Here is a 12,183-nt window from a genome sequence, read left to right on the forward strand (position 1 = left end):
TGGGGGTGGCTACAGGTCCCGCTCCCTAGTGCCACTGCCTCCTGCCTCGAACACAGCTCAGCCCAGCCCAGCCCCTGCTGGGAAGAGCCTGGCACAGCCCCTGGTCCCATCTTGCAGTGGCAGCCCGCCTTGCCCTGTGCAGATCCAGGGGCATGTGCGCCCCATACCCTCTAGGGGTGCGCGCAGAGGCGGGATCCATCCCCCCTGCCCATGCCCTTCCAGATGAGCTGTGGCTCCATCCCACACTCCAGCCAACCCCAGCTGGGCAGTGCCTGCCTCAGCCCCAGCCCCAACCCCACTCCCTCCCTCACCACAGGGGCCTCAATCTGCCTCCCCACACCCATTCCCTTCCCCCTTCCACCACATCAGACTTACCAGTTGGACACTGCTCTTCAAGCTCCCAGGCTGGTGTCGGAAATTGGATTGGTATCGGCCGACATGACTCCTTAAAAATGGGCTATTGGTATCGGCCCCAAAAATCTTTATTGGTGCACCCCTAGTTAAAATATAAAACGTATGCTGGTAGGGGTATGCAGGCATCTGGTAAATCTGGAAGGTGGTATGTAATAAGAAAAATTTTGGGAACCTTTGACTTAGAGGATAATAAACATCATCTGGAGTAGTTTATATCATCAGTATAAATCTCCTTTTTATACTTTGACTCCCCCGCTGTGCTTAGTATTATGGTTAACCTTGGAGTATAATGGACAGTTGTCATTAAAAAGAAGACTTTTCCAACAATTGCCACAGTGGTGTTCCAGGTAGTTGCCACAATTGTTTATTATGTGGCATTTCTTGAAAAATACTGATGTTTTAGGGTAACCACTCAGCTTGTCAGTTTTGCTTTAGTTCTCTGCATTGTCTGGTAGATAAAGAACAGAATTTTTCCTGTCCATTACTACTTTTCATTCAGTGGACTAATTCCTCCCTTTGTACCTTGTGTTTTATGTTGGCTGATATGACTTACTTTGCTTTTACTTCCTTGCTTATTCACTAGCATTTTCAGTGTTTCATAAACTTTCAGGTCAGAATATACTACTATGATATTCTGGATGACACACCATAGACCTTTATCCAGTAATTTTTGTAACCTATCTTTTGGGAAGAATCCAAACCTGATTTAAATCCTTCAAATGATAGAGAATTAACCTGATGTCCTGGAAGCTTAGTTCAATAACTAATTAGCCTCACAGTTTAAGATTTGTGCCTTATTTCCACTTTGTATATTCCTAGCTTCAACTTCCAGGTACTGGATCTTGTTATGCTTCTGTCTACTAGATTAAAGAGTCCTCTGTGATCCGACATCATCTTCCTGGGCAGAGTTTACAGTGCAGAATCAAGTTATGCTTGAACACTGTCCTCCATGAGTTGCATGGATTATCCTCATTGAGTCTTGTATTTTAACTCTCTCCAAATTTTCAGCATCCTTTTAACATATGGCCATCAGAAACTGGACACAGTGTTCCACTATAGTCTCACCAATGCAAGCTGTGTCAGTGCCTTTCTGTCAAAGGTTATTTACGTAACGTATCATTGCTGGCTGATTTGGTCTCCAACAGCAGAACAAAAATATTGAAGGATAATGCATATTATGAAGAGCGGTAACTATGTATAAACGGGCCTCCCTCAGAATACATTGTTTAGAATATCTAGATATAATTTACTCAATTAATCTTTTACTTTGTAAGTCAAATTTTGGCCATTGTCTACTGAAACTTACTGTAAATTTGTCATGGTCAGGAATCTTCCTCTCATTCATTTGTAAGATAATGATAATCCATTCAGTTTTCAGAGGATGATATCTCCCTTTTTAAAAGTTCATTAGTTCCAGGGAATGGAAATTATACTGTTCCTTTTGTCATTTTGGTATTGTTGGCTATCACTGAATGGCTGCCCCCTAATAACATGATGGTTCTTAACAATCCATTTGTTTTAATTTTGATGTGAGATACAACTTAACTTCCTACTAGAGCATTAACACCAAGAGCAGAGTCTGAATGATTGCATGGCCTATCCCCAGAATTCAGCTGACTCATAGACCATAACATTTAGCTTAAATTGGTTTAAAAAAAAGTAGTAAATGCTACAAAGTAGCTTAGTTAAAATAAATAACATTAACCTTAACCTGAATCTAATGTTTTTATACCTGTTCCATTTTGACCAGATAATTGAGATGTATTCATGCTGTATTTTTTCATCAGCATGAACAAGGAAATATTTTAACATAGTTCTTAATGAGACTTCTGAAGAGACTTCCAAATATTTCTATGGCCAGAAGACTCATTCTGAATTCACTGAGAATTGTTGGTCCTCAGAAATATATATAATCAGGCTCCAGATGTTAGTCACAAAGCCCTGTGCTTGTTGTTTAGAGAAACAAGTAACTGTGGGTTCAGTTTATGTCATATAGCTCTTCACACAATGCATACGTTGAAGCTCCATTCAAAAGTAGGCCCCAAATATCTGAATCTTTTGAGATTCCCCAAGCAGTAATAAATACAGCCTGGGGCCATGGACAGAGATTCATTTCTTTGACATTCTTACTGGTAGAAAACATCTGTTCCAGCCCCCTGGCTAGAGAGCTACACTGGGGACCTCTCCAGCCAGGAGATCTTAGAGGGCTGCTCCCTGGGCTATCCTCACACTTTATTGACAGCCTGCCCCCTCCTCTGCCTAGGAAGGAAGCAGGTTGTCAGTTGGCAGTTAGTAGCTGCTACAGCAGGGCAGGGGTGAGCAAATTACAGCCCGTGGACCAGGCCATTCTATCCAGCTCACAGGTCCCCTCCAAAAAATAATTATTACCAGACTGTGGCTACCCTTCTGAAAGCTGGTGGGAGGTGGGCTTTCAGAGGTTGTGTGTCACCAGATCAGACTGGGCTGGATCCATACCACTGCTTGGGACTCCTGGCACTGAAGGCAAGAGCTGCACACTATCAGGCTGAGCTGAGCCAGTTCCATGTTTCCACGTGGGGCTACCAGCACTCCAGCAGGAATCCACATGTGAAGGCAGGGAGCCAGCCTGGCCTGGCGGTGAGTGCTCTCAGCTGCAGTGCTGGGAGCGCCATGTGCTGGCACAGAGCCACTTCGACTGGCCTGATAGCGCATGGCTCCCAGAAGGAGATCTGAGAGCCACACATGGTGGCACAGACCCACCACATCTAATGGCACATGGACCAGGAGCCGCAGGGAGTCATGTGCCTTTGGGCTACATGTCACGCTGTGCAGCTTCCCGCTGGAGTGCTGGAAGCCCCATGTGGGATCGTGGAGCCAGCCCAATGGTGCGCAGTTCCCACCTGTAGTGCTGGAAGCCCCATGTGCTTGCACAAAGCCAGTCTGGCTCAAAGGCTCACTCCAGTGGCCCCAGCTGGCTCTGTGCTACCTTGTGTAGCTCCTGGGACTCAGCCAGAGGCCATGTGCTGCTGGGGAGCTCTGTCTGCTGCAGGCCATGAGTGCCCCGAGGGTCCACTGCCTCTTGAAACCTCAGGGCTATGTGCCATGGGAAAGGGAGTGTGGCGAGGGGCCCTCACAAACCCCAAACCCACACATCCCACACAAACCCCACACCAACCTACACATACTGCCATACCCGGACCTGCCCACAAACCCCACACAACCCACCAAAAACCCCACACTGATACACGACCACAAACCCCACCCCATATACTCCCATATCACTCCACAGACCCTCCTAAACCCCCCACAAACTCCACATCTACCCATACACACACACCCACAAACTCCCCCCCACACACGCTACAAACCTCACACCCACCCACACACACTCCCACATCGACACCTCTCCACAGACCCACCCCACAAACTCCACACCCACCCACATACACACCCACACACCTCCAACCCCTTCACAACCCCCCACCCCACCCACATCTCCCCACAAATCCCATACACGTACCCCATATACCCCCCCACAACATACAAGAATAAGACTTTATTTTGAGCTCTTATGAAATCACTTATATATACACTATGCAAACACATGTAAACTAGGACAAAAATAGTTTTTGAAATAAATTTGAAATATGTTATAATAGATGTTTGCTTTTCAATATATAATTTTTTTTTCCAGTTCCAAAATGGCACCCCCCCCTCCCAAAAGGAGTACTTCAGGGGGCAAGGGTAGAGACTTTTGGTGACAAAGACCAGGGGTTAGGGGCAGGATTTCCAATCCCAAGATGGCACTGGCAATGCATAGAGGGTGCACGTGGGTGCACGTGCACCTCCTAGGTGTGGTGGTGCACCCCCTATGAAAAGGTGCTGCCAACAGTGTTGGCAGTACCTGCGGGCAGTTGCAGCTCACCATGCCTTCCCCACCACCACCGCCGCTACTGGCAGCATTTGCAGGAGCTCCTTGATTACTGCTGCCATGCTCCCACCGCCACTGTGAGGCACATGCGGCCAATAAGCAGAAGACCGCTTACTGGCTTCTTGCTTGCCATGCAGCCAGCCTCCAGGGGCACACATCGTTCATGCAAGATGGTGACCAGGGGGTGGCTTATGACCCTTGACAGCTCACCAAAAGTCACTAAGAACACGTCCAGCTGAAATAATTATCCACCCCTGTGCTACAGACAGCCCCCATGAGGGTTTTAGCTCATGAAGAATATCCCCCGTCCTGCCAATCAGAGGATTGGTGAGCTAGGGTCCCTTCTTCTGTGGTGGGAACTCTCCTGGTTGCCCCCCTCTGCAACAAGGGGGGTAGCTTCTACTCTTTGAACTTCTCTGGATGGAACTTAGAGGCACATGGGAAGAAAACAAAGTACCATTCTCCCTCCATGGCAAGTATTCCTGGGCATTCATACATGTGCTCCAGCAGTGGGAGGTGGAGAAGTGAGTGGGAGATGCTTTAATTAGAGTGGCTCCAAGAGCCACTCTAATTAAAGTGCTTGGAGTGTCACATGTATCAGTGTCCTCACGCTGAAAAATGATGATGGGGATGCTTTAACTAAAGTTTGCTGTTGGAGTCTGTTGGAGCATGGTAATTATCACACTCCGGGAGACTCAATTGATTAATTGAGTCTGCTCTGATGCACTGTAATTACAACGCACCAGAGCAGCCTTGCTAAATGTGTATAGGTGCCCCCTGAGCCCAGAGATCTTTTTGGCTGCAGTGGTGGAGGTAGCATGCCACTTCCAACTCTCCTCTGGTTGCACCCAGGGTGCAGAGGAGGTGGAAGGTGGCATTTTCCCCAGGGGCAACCTCCTGGGACTTCTGGAGGTTTCCCACTACAGGAGAAAGCTCCCCCCCTCCCCCCCCGACCATCAGCTGATTGGTGGGAAGGGCAGGAAATTTTCTCTTGCCTGGTCTCACAAAGCTGCTTGACAGTGGGCTATGAGGGAACCAGTGTTCTCTCCCTCGAAGGAAGAGGGAGGGAGAGAGAGCAGAGATTATGGGATATTAGATGTCCTCCACACCTATGAGAACCAGACAGCTGTTCAAGTTAGACTGGGAGTAGAGACCTTCCTTGTAGGTAATTGAGAGAGGTTTTTCTCTCAGCACAAATGTAATGCCTGTTCATTGCCCCATTTAGAAAAAAGAAATCCTAAAAGAGGAGAAATGAGCTCTTGAGAAGACCACCTATGATGTATTAGACAATGTCATTTAACACTGTGTTTTACATATGGACATGAAACCAATGAAAGGACTAATTTTGGAAGAGGGGAAAAAATCTTAGTAGCTTCCAGAATCTCCCAGCATTATGGCTACATACTATGATTAAACCATAGAAATTTGCTATAATGCATCCAACTCATTGGTTGAATTTACTGTCACTTAATACCTTCATGGAGAGTTTGGGAGGGAAACTGGAGCTGAAATCTTAAAGAACTTTTCTTCACAATGTGCGTATCTACACATGCAATTCATTTGAAGTAGATTTACTGTGCACTAAAAATACTGCATAATAAGCCTACTGGAGAGCACATCTACACATGCTTCCTCTTGGGAGCAGATTTGCCTCTCTGGGCTGCTCCCACTCTGCTCTGCCCCCCTGCAGCATCCAGGGAGAGCTCCAGGCTCCCCCAGGTGCTAGCCCAGGGGCTGGCAGGGAGCACAGGAGGGGTCCTGATGCACATGGGGTGGGAGAGCTGCTGCTGCAGAGCTCTCCAGCCTTGTGTACATGGGGATAAGCTATGCCCAGCAGGTCTGCTCCCCTCTCCTGCAGCTGTTTCCCAGCCCTGTGCCCTGATCAGGTGATTGGGACAGGGGGCTAGGAAGAGGCCCCTCCCCTGCAGCTTTTTCCAAGTGCCCTGCCCCAATTAGGTGATTGGGGCATGGGACTGGGAAACAGTTGTGGAGAGGGGCAGACCTCAGCCCCCTCCCCTGATCCGCTGTTGGGGCAGCTAGCAGTGAGCACAGGGATTCTTGGTAGCTCCCCAGTCCTGACCAGGAGCCAGGACCCACACAGTGCCGGGACAGGGAGTGGGGGGCAGAGAGGGACCTGGTCCCTGTGCTGATCAGCTCCCAGCTGGAGCCAGGAGCTGTCTGCTGCCGGGGCATGAGGACATTGGCTTTGCAGGGCTCTGTGTTCAGAACCCGCCGGAGCAGCAGGCAGCTCCTGGGGGTAGGGAGCAGTCTCCCAGCCCCCTCTCCAATCACAGAGCCAGGGCTGGCAGCTGCTAGCTGCCAGGGCAGTGGGATATTGGCCTGGCCTGGGTTCTGAGCTCTGAGCCTGCCCCAGTAGCAGGCAGCTCTCAGGGAAGGGAATTGTTCTCCCACCCCCTACTGCCTGGGCTGCCTGGGAACAAAGTTGCTCTCAGGTGCCTGTCTACATGTGGGCTACTGCTCAGTCACTATTGTGTGGTTAATTTGCTATCTGCATTTGCAGGTAGCAAATTAACCTCATAGTTGACTAATTGACTACATAGCAAGCATTGGCACATGTAGATGGTGACTCTTTACCATGCAGTCAATTAGTCAACTGCACAGTAAAGTGTATCATATAGATGCACCCAGTAGATAGTTCATTTAAACTCATCTTGTTCTAATTTTCTAATTCACCTCCAGACACTTACTTTTGCTCCAAGCAGTATTAAGTGCGGATGTTTGCTTGACTTTGTGGTGTTAGGCCATTCCATTGCCTGCTGTTGTCCAAAATTATCCTTTCCTATTGCCAACCAGCAACTGTGATTTATCTTGCTTTGGCTAATAAATGCTCCCACAGTCATCAGCCAATTGCTTTTAAATTCAGGACTTTCAGAGTCATTTTCTGGTGTGCACATATAGGCATTTGATACAGTAAAAATAGTGGATGCTCTTACTGTAATATTTGACCAGCACCCATTCCTTTGTTTATATAAATGGCATATAAACTATATACATTTTCTGGCAATGAAATAAGACTGCATTTAACAGTGCAATGAATTTGTTACAGCTATTTATTTAATTCACCAGGATGTACTTCCCTTCTCCTGGAAAAAAGCCATTTTCAAGCCAGTTGCTCAGAATGTATCAAGTGACGAAATACAGATAACAAATTGAGCATTTGATTAAGTTCATGCTTATTACAGCAGTGTTCTGGAAAGTGTTGTACTTAGGCCTTTAATAAACTCCCTCTAGAGATCAATTACTAGGATTTGTCTAGTTACTAGTGTCTGAGAGGGTTTTTTTAAAAAAAGTGTTTATGTTAAAATGAAAGAGGTTTTGGAAAATGCAGAGGAGGGGCACCGCTGGACAACTTAATATATTTTCTCCATGAGATATTATATTAATCGAAACAGTTTAATCACACAGAGCGAGGTAATAATATAGGTTGTTTTGTGTGTGCTTTGTGCTTGTTCTCAGGTAGCTCAGGATGTAGGTCAGAGGGTGGAGTCATGTAGCAAGAATGAGAAGTACAGATAAGTTAATGCTTTTGACAAAATTATTCTTACTATAGGGTTTCACAATAATCAAAACCAGTTTAGTATTTGAGAAAAAGTTGGTACCATGAAAAGGGGTAATGGAATTAGCTTTTATGTTTTTCCAGGAATCTAAACCACATTTCCTGTCACAACTGTATATTATTAATACAAGGCATCTGTTAAAGCAAAGCTGCCTGAAAATGTGTACCAGAAACATACATCTGTTTTAAATCATTTATTTTTGACATTGGCAGTGAAAAATTAAAGAAAGATGTTGCTCTAATCCTCTAAAAATGAATATGTTTTGGGATGCAGCGACTTTTCAACGTGGTTCTCAGCCTGATAATACAATTATGTTAATTAAGCAGCCAATACCGTTCTTGCTAGCCTTTTTATGTTGTTTTCCCCTTTTATTCTGGCTTCTGTGGCTGCAGCAATTTATCTGCATTGGCAAAAGGAAGTGAAACTTGCTTCTCTTCCCAACTCTTTCTCCTTTTTCAATTGGTGGAGCAGAAAGGTATCTGTCTTTTTAGTCAGAGACAAAAGTTATCTTCCGTGTGGTATGACCAGTCCTTACTGTCTGAAGGCAGAGCACAAAGATTGTTAGCAATAAGGAATCTTCTCATGAGCTTTTCACAGGTGTATAATCCCTTTTCTGCATACTAATATGAGGTCTGAAAATGAATGATCAAAACATATTTAAATTTATAATAAGGATGAGGGGGGCTTCTTTAGGAGCCAGGCAGCCCCAGCATTGATTTCAGGAATATGAATCAGGAAAATGGTGCTTCATAACTTCTTCCATCACTCCCAAATGCCTGGATGCAAAGGCTTTGAAAAATGTAACTGGTATCAATACACTGCTTGCATTATTTAAGTCTAAGAAACGTGTATAAGAGTTGGTATAATGTATTAGGAATTTTACTTAATTTATAGTAGATGACCTATCAGATGGGTTTAAGAATGATGTATACCCTTGTCAAGTATATGAGGAGCCTAACCTTTTGCCTTATGAACATGTTGCTCTGGTTTTACCACTAGGGCTGTGTCCAGAATCCAAGGGTACAAAAAAATCCATGGAGAAAAAAAGCAGAGTGGCGCACGTACGGGCAGCCTGTGCTGCTCAAATGCAGAGCTGGGTTGCCTGGAGCCATGCTGCAGCTGCCAGCCAGGCTCTGCATGGCAGAATCACTGCTGTTGCAGCCCCAGAAGACTTTCAGGACCCCAGGTAAAGCTGCTGGCATCAACCTACCCTACCATCCCCGGGGTAACTTGCTGCATGCTAGAGCACACGTGACACAGGCATTCCCTGGAGACAACTAGCAGTGGCGCAAGGTGTGCCACTCCTAGTTGTCCCCAGGGAACTAAATGTCTGGGCCATGTATGAATATGGGCTAGCAGTGCTGACCAGATGGCCTTAATAGGTCTTCACAGTTCTGGCTTTGTTGGTGTTGATACTATTTGCTCCATATTTCCATTCATGCCACTATGCTTTGGCTTTTTATTGAGTCTTGATGACCTTTTCCTCTTCTCCCATGTGGTTCTAGGCTTTTCCTCAAGCTGCATGGAAACCTCCCCCAGCAATTTTAAGGATTCAGCTTTTCATAAAAGGCTAAAAACATGCTGGAACTAATCATGCTCTCTCACTATATAATACCATCCTATTATGCTCCTTCTTTCTAACGGCCCATCTATTGCCAGCCCTTCCTGTGTAATGCCTAACTGAGGCCTCACTGGGCAGCACTTAAACTGTGATGGATGGTAATGCTGAGACAATTGGGAAAGATCCTCATCTGGTTCAACAGTGCTAGGCCAATTTATGTCAGCTGAAGATCCGGTACCATGTGTTCCAAAAGGCTAAGTACAGGCAGTCAAAAAGCCTGAGGATGAATCAATTCCAGCTTTGTAAGGTAGTCTCAGCTGTGTAGATTGAACCAACAAGCAAGTGAACAGACATTCACTTTTGATTCCAGAAATGCAGCCACATCCTTGCAGTGGCCCAGGCAAGAAGCTGAGGTGGGGTGGGGAGTGCTAGAGCACACCTCCCTGTACAGCTACGGCAGACAGTTTGAGTCAAGGCTAACCTGCCCACCCTGCAGAGGGGAGGGCGTTTGCAGGGGAGGTGCAAAACATCCTGAGATGCTGGAGGACTGTGAATCAATTTGAATCTGGAGGGGGCCTGGGATAGAAGTTCAATAAACCTATTTAACCTTCATCAGATATGGTTGAGTCTACATCCATCCAGGTTTATTTTAAACCAGTTTGAGCCACTTTGAAAGCACTTTTATGTGCACTGAACTTCTGTTGTGTTACAGATTTGAACCGGTTTCTGATTGCTTATACCAGTTTGTGTAATTTCTGTCCCTAGGCAAAATGTTATCCTCAGGCAGTTCATTTCATTGCCAGTTCACTCACTGAAAAGCAAAATATAAGGAGGAAGAACATGTTTATCTTTTTTATAGCTTGGTTTGATTCTATAAAATGACCCTATATAAATGACATCCTGAGATTTCATAGTAGGCTTCCCATGATACTCAGAACAGATCTGGTTAATTTACTAGTAAAAGTGGGGGGTCTGCATTTTTTTAAATCTTGAATATTCAGCTTGGGCTCTGAAAGTCATATTGGGTACTTTAAGGCTTACTTATCACAAAGAACAAAGGTTTTTGCAATTAGAGCTAATGAATAATTCCCTTAACGTGTGAGACACGAATCCAGCTTATTTTCTCTTAGCTGGCTCAGCACTGCTAAAAGGCATAAAAAGTAGTAAAACACTTATTTCAATGAGTAGTGCAAGTAAAAGTAGTGGAATGCTCACAGGCAGTAGTTCTACAGGGAAAAAAGGACCATTTTTATACAGTCAGTTTTCAGGGGAGAATGATACTTGAGGGTTATTCCACCTTGGAATTTCATTTAATTTAAAACGTATTTTCCAGACTGATGGAAGTAGTTTTAAAATGTTCAGTGCTGATTTCAGATTAGGAGAAGGATTTTGAAGGACTGCTGCCTGTCTGCGCTCTGTCAGTTTTGGAGAGATTGTCACCAGAATCAAAATCTCTTCACCTAATGAATCCAGTTTGCTGCAAGCAACAGGTGTGAGGGACCAAAAAGTTGCATTTGTTTTTGATAAAATAAATGCCCTTGGGTATAATGTGTGTATTGTTAAAAGGGAACATGGAAATAGCCTGATGCATGTAACCATATTTTACACATTTTTTGGCCTGGCAGTTTTATATTTTGCAAGAAAACCTAATTCAGATTGACAAAGCAGTTAATAAAAATAAATGTGACACGTCCTTCATTCTCAGTTCTGATCAGTTATAAACCTACACTTGTTTATATAAGGATAGGATCTAAAATGTACCTCCTTCATCATCAGTGGACCTTCTGCTTTTGTTGAAATACATCTAAAAGGGTCTTTGTAAATTCAAGCTGGCTACTTCCTATGCTTTCCGTGACTTTCAGGGTGTCCCCAGATCAAAGCTCAGGAGAGTTCAGGAGAAACTTTAGGAGAGTTCCTGTACTGGAAATATTTTTAAAACAGTAAGGGGTTGAAGCCCGGCAATTATGTTAATGAGCAGAGAGATGTAGTTACCCAGCTTAGTCTGAAATCAAGCAGAAGGCAGGGTGGATTTGCACCTTACAGACTAACTTATGTATATGTGTGTATTTATATGTCTGCATATATAGCACAAGCTTTCATGAGTTGGAGCTTACTTCACCAGGGTAGCTGTTCTTAGGTAACAAACCTTTAAAAACCAATTTGAATGGAAAACTGTGGAACAAAAAATCATCCACGGATTGGCTTAAGTATAGTTTAAACAGAGACTATGGGTACTTTCTTATCCCATTACCTGGTTTAACTTTTGCAACCACTTTGTTCCTATGGGTTCATTGTTTGCCTCCCAGCACTGCCCCCTTTGTTCTCCCCTGCCCTCCCTTGTACCCTCTCTTCCTATCTTTGTATTCAAATCACTCTCTCCATTTTATACATGGGTCTGTACATGTCATTTCACAGCATCTGATTAAGTGATCTCCAGCTCACCAAAGCTTGTGCTTTATATAACTCTAATGATGTCAAGTCTGAGCTCTTTGATGGAAAAACACCAGAGGGCGCGTCCACACATGCAAGCATGTGCGCTTGCAGCAGCTCAAATAGAAGCGGTGCAAATTTGAGCCGGGGCTTTTAGCCTCAGCACATGTGCTTGGACATGCACTTTGTTGTGGAGCAAATTGTGCCAGTTGGGGCAAAATAACCCTGCCTGGCTCCTCCTGGATCTGCAGCCAGGGGGAGCTAGAGCCCAGGGCCAGCACCTGTGCTGT

Source organism: Gavialis gangeticus, unplaced genomic scaffold, assembly GCF_001723915.1.
Source record: "Gavialis gangeticus isolate Ggan-Ray unplaced genomic scaffold, GavGan_comp1, whole genome shotgun sequence".
NCBI lineage: Eukaryota > Metazoa > Chordata > Crocodylia > Gavialidae > Gavialis > Gavialis gangeticus.